Here is an 8607-nt window from a genome sequence, read left to right as displayed (position 1 = left end):
AGCTCTGCAGAGATGTTTAAATGTGTGTTTGTGGAGCTATAATTTAAGCTAGAGGGTCATGAGTTTCTCTTTTCCTTCTGGTCCCCCAAGTCCCCAAAATAAAAACAAACAAAAGCAAAATACGTCATTTCTCCAGAGTAGTGTCTTCTGATATTGACAGCATTTGTCATTACCCACTGAAACGGTTACAAATCACTGTAACAAAGATTGTCCATCGGACGTTTCCTGATCTGCCATCTCTGTGGCTAGAGTTAGGTTTAGGTGCGGAAGCTACTTGGTTTGGGTGGAAATACAGTGGTTGGGGTTAAAAACAGGTACTATGTCAAGGCTGGTCTCCTTCAAGAGAATTTTGATTTAGAGAAAGTTGGTAGGAAATGGGAAACCAATAGAGGTCACTTGTGTCAAAAAAGACCCTTTGTTACCCCATCCTTTACCACAACTTCAACCCACTGATATTTTGAAATCTTACTGCTCCCACAGACAAGTCCTAATTCACCTGCTCAATAGAGGTCCCCACCAGGTAAAAATATTTAGATTATTTGGATATACACCAGCCAAGAGGGCATTTCACAACCTAATAATCCAAAAGTCCTTTGTACAAATGGTTTATTACTGCTTTATAAATGTTGCTTTAACCATGAAGCAAACCATTAGTAATAACTTCTAAAGCCTGGCACCACTGTCTAATAAAGTACCATTTAGAATGGGTTTATCACACGATATATGGGCACGCATCACCAGCATGTACAAGTCAGGGATACTAACACAGAGGATGTATTTGATGATGAGCAAAACAAAAAAGAAGGCTTAGATTAAAAAAAAAAAAGGTTAAACAACTTTAAAGATTGGTTAGAGAGCCCAGTAGTGCCCCCAGATCCTACTAATCAGGGAAAGTATGTCCAGCCATGAAGTCAGATGTGTTTCCAGGTTTCCAGAGTGCTGGATGCCTATGCTTACTTCAGACTTTGATATAAAATAATGCACAAATATACAAAATGTGCAGTAGATACTCTGGATTTTATGCATAGTATTTCTTCACCGGATGTGGAAGCATTGTGTGCTAAATGTGTGCCAAATTTCATGACTGCTAAACATCTTTGTGTGTCAATTAGCTTGCAAAAAATTATGAAAAAGCAGCAATTTTCTAGTTTTAATTGGAGCTTTAGTTGAAAATTTAGTCTATCTATGAATTAAATGTTTGTCTTTTTTCCTTAAACAGTAGTCCCATATAGCACACAAACAAAGGTGATATAATCAGTGGTTGAATGTGACACTGAATTGAATTATTGAAAGTTTTTTTGGTTACTTATAGCACTTTGTTTGAAAAATGTGATGATTGTATACTTTGTATACAAGTGAATAAAATGCTAACACATTGTGCTGCAAACCCTGTAAGTATTACAGGTTTAAGTGTTATATTAATGTATGTTTTACGGATTACTGTACAAGCCATTGAGTTAGTGGGTAAAGCAGCATGCACTTTAGTTGTCTTTGGCAATAATAGATAAGCTCCCATCTCCTAGTAGCACCAACTTCAGTGAAAAACAAATGTTCTTGTCGCAAATCTTGAAACAATCATAGAGTGTCATGTAAGATAAGCCTTTCTCTGTCGGTTCAACAATGTTTCTTCAAAGCTGAACCATTTCACAGATGACATGTAGAACAGTTTGTACATCAGTATACAGTGGCATTGAAAACAAGACGATGTTTTGTTCTCAGAAAAGATTAACAACTTTACGTTTAACACAATAAGAGGTTGAGATGGCTGTGTTCTGAAGGAGTAATGCGGGTTTGGGTTAGTTAAGCCAAGAGATAAAAAGTAACTAAGTACATTTAGTATACTAGTTTTTAAGTATTTTATGTGAGTAATTCAACTTTGTGTGATCTTATACTTTTACATTTCATAGAAATATTGTCCTTTTTACTCCACTCCATTAACCTGACAGCTGTAGTAACTAGTTTCTTTAAAGACTAACGTTGTTACATGCAAAATATAAATAAGATGCACTGCTAGAGTTTAAAAGTAGCCAGTGTGATACTAGAAATGTGTAGGCTTCAAAGATAATTTTATTTTAATATGCACTCAGTGATGCAAATCTTTATCTCTGTACATTAAATCTTTCTCTGTGCTTGATTTGTAGTGATTGCTTTATCATGGCTTGATTGGTAATACCTTGGACCTCCAGATGGGGGAACATGAACAAACCTTCCTCATTTGTTGTATTTCAAGTAAAGACAAGTGATGAGTCTGTGTTTTCTTTCACATTATTTTCCTCCTTTTACAGAAATGTGCCAGGATTTTTGGAAATTCTATTTACTTCCTTTCCGAGAGTTAGCTGAGAATGGATATCAGTTTCTGTGCCTTAAAGAAATAGTTCAAACCTTTAGAGAAATTGTATATGCTTTCTTTACGACAATAAGAGGTTGAGATGGCTGTGTTCTGAAGGAGTAATGCGAGTTTGGGTTAATTAAGCCAAGAGATAAAAAAGTAACTAAGTACATTTAGTATACCAGTTTTTAAGTAATTTATGTGAGTAATTTAATTTTGTTAGATCCTATACTTTTACATTTCATAAAAATATAGTCCTTTTTAATCCACTACTGTAACCTGACCGACACGTAACCTCCTTTAAAACCGCAAAAACTTTGGAACCCAAAGTGTCAGTACCTACCAACCTGGGAATGAGACTCAACAATCAACTCTCTTTCTCAGCTCTGATTGGTTGTTTTCATTCAGGCCCTAGTAGATTATTGCAAATTCCATTAGGAGCACTAGGATAAGTCAGAGGAACCTGATTATTATTATGATTATCTGTCTTGTACTACTGTCAGGATATAGTAAAAGTTTCAGCTAATATGACAAAAAGTTATTTTTATAAAAGTTACCTACTGTTGCTTTAATACACAGACATGAGACTGAGATCAATGTGAGCATCTCAGTCAGAGAAAGAAGGTTAATAGCTGTATTATCTGAAATGTTGAGCTATTCTTTTATGCAAAGGGTCTGGAGTCAGGACATGTTTCGTCTATTTAACATAAGTAGGGGTGGGGCTCTGGCCAAAAGATAAACATAGTTGTGTTTCCTTTGGTTTAACACCAGCAGAATGTGGAGAAATTAGATATTTACAGTATATCATATTAATGCAACAGTATGCAATATAACATGTAAAAACATACATGAGTACTTGTACTTCCTTAAATACTTATATACTATTACTTCCATAAACCTCTGAATGCAGTATTATTATTCCATTGTGGTACTGATAGCTTTACTTTATTAAAGGATCTAAGTCCTCCTTCAAATCTGACTAACAACATTCTTTAAATATATGTGAGAAAAAATAAGATCTTCGGTCAAGTCTGGTATTAGATGAAGCTGTTTGTTTTTTGTCTTGTTTTTTATTATGTTCTGCTGTGGAGCATGCCACTAAATGGTTTTACTTTTACTATGCAGAATTATGTTGTAATATATTACATTCTATAAACTGAGATTATAGAAAATAGCAGATTACAGGTACAACTGATCATGCTTCGTGCAAAAGGTTAGTTTTCTGTATTGTACTGTACTGTACCATCGTGATGGTGGGGGCTGGCACATTGTGGTAAACTGCTGAGAACGCTGTTCAGACACAGGTATAGGCTGCACATTTCCTGTCTTTGCTCTTGTGGCTGACACACTTTGACTCAGCTGTTGGAGGACAGAGGTTTTCCCACGCAAGTTTGATCATTTAGAGGAAAAACATATCTACCAAGAGGAATTTGGTGAAGCAAAAGAAGATAAATTAATTAATTGCGATCCAGCATTACTGCAGAGAAGATTTTTGAACTCAATATCTTTTGGTCCTTTCATTCAGCATGGTGCATCTTGGTGATGTTCCTCAAAACTTTATCAAAGTCATGTTAAAAGCTGTGAATATGTTCCTGCTCATATGCTGCTACTTTGTCCTCCAGCGCTTATTTGATCTAGATTTTTCTTGCTCATGCAGACCAGGTCGAGATAGAAGTGTTGTGATGTACATACTTGCCCCTCCTTGCATCCTCACCTGGATTGTCCTCTTCATTGAGTTTGTCTACCAAAGGGGGATATTTTGCTGCTGCAGTCATTGTTGCAACAACTTCTGCAGCTTCATTGTTAAGTTTTTGATCAAATATGTGTTTCTGGGCTCTGTCTGGGTGTCCACTGTTCTGTTTGATGGAGACTGGTACTTCTGCCTGCTGACAAATCTCAACACCTCCCAGACTAGAATTCCTTGCAAGACAAATCTGACCTACGAGGAGACACTCATTAAAACACAATATAAGAATGCATCAATGGTAAGTGACACAGCAATCCAACAAGCTAAATGTTTAGAATTAATAATGCATTGGTGATTAGTAAGTACACACAGCTTAGCTTTTTGTCATCACATTTAAGCACACTGTATATGGAGAATCATATTACTATTATAAATAGATATGACGGTTTGATGGTACCTTTTCCAAAACATAGTTAAGAAAAAATATGACATTTCAAGAATTAAGTAATATTGTGAGAAAAAAGGTGGTTGTAAGGTTCAGTAATTTTTTTTATATATATATATTATGTTGAGGGAAGAAGTCCATACTAAGTCATAATTTTACAAAAAAGTAATATTAATAATAATAATAATAACACATTAAATTATTAGAGGCGCCTCTCTGGGCACTCGAGGACACCGTACAACACAAAAAAAAAAAAAAAAAAAAACAGCAAGAAATAAGAAACAGATAAGAAAAGACAATGTAGATGGTTAAGTGGGGTAGGCAGTTCTGAATAGGTGAGTTTTTAATCTTGATTTGAAGAGTGTGAGAGAGTCCAGGTTCCTCAGGTCCGGTGGGAGTGAGTTCCAGAGTTGGGGGGGCAGAGCGACTGAAAGCCCTGCTCCCCATGGTGACGAGGCGGGCGGGAGGGACAGAGAGGTGGACAGAGGAGGCAGATCTGAGGGAACGGGAAGGGTTGGCGATGTGGAGGAGTTCGGACAGATAAGGAGGGGAAAGGTTGTGGATGGCCTTGAACGTAAACAGGAGGATTTTGAAGTCAATGCGGAGTTTTACCGGGAGCCAGTGGAGTTGCTGTAGAACAGGGGTGATGTGGTGGATGGAGGGGGTTCTGGTGATTATTCGAGCTGCAGAGTTCTGAACCAGTTGAAGTTTATGGAGGTATTTGTGAGGTAGACCGAAGAGAAGGGAGTTGCAGTAGTCGATGCGGGAGGTGACAAGGCTGTGTACAAGGATGGCAGTGGAGTGGGGAGAAAGGGAGGGGCGGAGTCGATTAATATTGCGTAGGTGGAAATATGCAGACCGGGTGATGTTATTGATATGCGATTGGAAAGATAATGTGCTGTCGAGGATGACACCCAGACTCTTAACCTGGGGGGAAGGGGAGACAGAGGAGTGGTCGATGGTGAGTGAAAAACTGTTAGCTTTTGAGAGGGTTGATTTAGTGCCAATAAAAAGAAATTCGGTTTTATCACTGTTGAGTTTGAGGAAGTTGGAGGAGAACCAGGATTTGAGCTCGGTGAAGCAGTCAGTGTGGGAGGAAGGTGGGAGAGTGGAATTTGGTTTGCTGGAGAGGTAGAGCTGGGTGTCATCCGCGTAGCAATGAAAGTTGATGTTATATTTACTGAAGATATTGCCAAGGGGAAGGAGGTAGATGATGAAGAGAAGGGGCCCCAGGACAGAGCCCTGGGGCACGCCAGTGGTGGCGGGGGACTGGTGGGAACTGAAGGATTGGAGTTGGATGAACTGAGTGCGGCCTGAGAGGTAGGAATTAAACCAGTCGAGGGCTGTGTGTGAAATACCAATGGAGATTAATCTGTTGAGGAGGATAGTGTGAGAGATGGTGTCGAAGGCCGCACTCAGATCGAGGAGGATGAGAATAGTGAGTAAACCAGAGTCGGGTGCCAGGAGAAGGTCGTTTGTGATTTTGATTAGTGCAGATTCAGTGCTGTGGAGGGGGCGGAAACCAGACTGGAATTGTTCGTACAAGTTGTTATGGGTTAGATGAGAATGAATTTGGGAAGCAACAGTTTTTTCGAGGATTTTGGAGAGGAAAGGTAGATTGGAGATGGGACGAAGATTATTGTAATTGTTAGGATCAGCACCAGGTTTTTTCAATATTGGAGTGATGGCAGCAGTTTTGAAGAGTGCAGGAACAATTCCAGTGGAGAGTGAGGAATGGATGATGGCAGAGATGAGGGGGAGGAGAGAAGGGAGGCAGGCTTTCACCAGAACTGTGGGGAGGGGAAGTGGCAGGTGGAGGGCTTGGACTTTAAGATGAGGTCAGAGATATCTGAGTTAGAGGGGAGCTGAAAGAAAGAAAGTGAGTGAGAAGTCAGACAGGGTTCTGGAGAGGTGCTGTGGGAGGAGCTTGGGCCTAGGTGCAGGTGGATCTGATGAATTTTCTGATTGAAAAAGGACATCAGGGAGTTACAGAAAGCAGTTGAGTACAGGTGGGGAGGGAGAGAGGCCGGGGGTCTGAGAATATTGTTGAGAAGAGAAAACAGAGACTTGGAATTGCCTTCGTTCGAACAGATTATGCCAGAGTAGTAGTTGAGTTTGGTTTGAGAAATACAGTCCTTATAGTGTAAAATATGATTTTTGTGCATGTCTTTATGAACAACAAGACCAGTTTTCTTGTATAGTCGCTCGAGCTGTCGTCCTTTGGCTTTCATTTGCCGTAGTTCGGAAGTGAACCAAGGGGCCGAGGTGGAGAAGGAGACGGACCTGGTTTTCATAGGAGCGAGAGAATTAAGAATGGAGGTGAGGCCGTTGTTGTAGTGGGAAACCAAGTCGTCGGGGGTGGATGAAGTATGAGTGTTCAGGAGACAGCTGATATCCGAGGAAAGTGCATCATGATTAATTTTCTTAATGTTACGGAATGAGATAACACGTGGGGGCTTTGTTGAGGACAGAGTGAGTTTGACATTGAATGACAGAAGCAAATGATCAGTTATAGGAAGTTCATCTGCAGTACAGTTGAAAGGAATGAGACCAGAACAACAAACTAAATCCAGAATGTGACCCTTTGAATGTGTGGGAAAATCAATATGCTGCTGGAAGCCAAAGCTGTCAAGACAGGATGCAAAGTCACGGGTAAGAGGGAGATTGATATTGTCCATATGTATGTTGAAGTCCCCCAGCAGAATTACATTTGGGGAAAGTGTGGCTAGGTGGGTGAGTAGAGCAGCAAAGTCATTGATAAAGGTATTGTTTGCTTTAGGGGGGCGGTAAACAGTTGCAACGATGGTGGGAACTGGACCAGAAAGTTGACACACAGTTGATTCAAACGAGTTGAAGGTAGGAGCAGATACCGGTAGTACTTTCCACTTCTCGCGGTGAATTATCGCGAGACCTCCACCACGCCCGGAGCCACGAGGTTTACAGGTGTACACAAACCCAGGGGGCGTGGACTCGTTGAGTTGGGAAAAGTCGTTCGGTTGTTGCCATGTCTCGGTCAAGCAAAGAAAGTCAAACTTACGGTCGATGAGGAGATCTTATAAGAATTATTTATAATTTCTCAAGGAAAATTTATTACAATGCCAGGTAGTACATTTTCAAAAAGTATGATGAAGTTGTAATTTTAGAGGAAAGTTGTTTTATTTCAAAAACAAAGTCACAGTTTTAGGAAACATGATAATATGAGAATAAAGTTATTGTTTAAAAAAACAACGTATTAGCTTATTTTAAAAAAGCTATATTTCAAATGTGCATTTTTACATAACAGCAAGAGACAAGGAAATATTTTTGTGCTTTACTTAAAAAAAAAAAAAAATATTTTTTTTTTTATTAAATAAAATAAATATTTTTTTTTTTTTCTCCTTTTTTTTTTTTACCCCCCCCTAAAATTTTTTTTACCTTCCTCCCCCTTTCCCCCCTTCCTTCCCCCCCTAAGGGAATGATACTAATAATACTGAATTGTATTAATTTACTCGGCCATTTAAAACGTTTGCATGAGTCAGCTCTATGTCACTACAAATCTTGCCACAGAAACAATAAAAATTAGAAGCAGTAGTGCATTTTATTATTCCAAACCAAATATTAAGGCAAATAAGTCTTAAAGTTTACCTTTGTTTCTTTTCTAGGACCTGGGTTTTTTTGTAATCTGTGCATCATTTTTCTTTTGGAACATCTTTGAATGTCTTCAATCCTTTAATATGAGACGGAAGACATGGAGAAGGAGCTCCTTGTCATCAATGGACCTTTTGTACCCTCCGTTTTACAGATGGGTTTATGAAGACCTTCTGGCAGAAGAAGTGACCTGCCATTTGAAAGAGGAGCTGTTTTGCAAAAGAAAGGGCAAAAAAACTCTGTGAAAAACATCTGACACGTATTCGAAGTCATGAGCTGTCAGGAATAACCAATAACCAGGAAGGCAGCAATATCACCACTCCCAATGATAACTCCAATGGCAATGGCAATCCCAGTGGAAATCCCAATGACAATCTCAATGGCAATGGCAATGACAATCTCAATGGCAATGGCAATGGCAATCTCAATGGTACACCCAATGGCAATCTCAATAGCAATCCTGAAGGCAATAATAACATTTTTGACACCTGGCACAAAATTTCACTCTCATATTTCTAC

General features: G+C 39.2%; 1 long non-coding RNA gene across 2 annotated transcripts in view; it reads right to left on the bottom strand.

Moving 5' to 3' along the window:
• The window catches only part of LOC127349486 (uncharacterized), a 228663-nt gene that overhangs the window by 88184 nt on the left and 131872 nt on the right, over positions 1 to 8607 (bottom strand). The gene's annotated exons all lie outside the window — the stretch shown is intronic.

Source organism: Dicentrarchus labrax, unplaced genomic scaffold (assembly GCF_905237075.1).
Source record: "Dicentrarchus labrax unplaced genomic scaffold, dlabrax2021, whole genome shotgun sequence".
In the NCBI taxonomy this organism is placed as follows: Eukaryota; Metazoa; Chordata; class Actinopteri; family Moronidae; genus Dicentrarchus; species Dicentrarchus labrax.
Note: the sequence above shows the minus strand (reverse complement) of the source record. Positions and strands in the feature narration are given on the sequence as shown.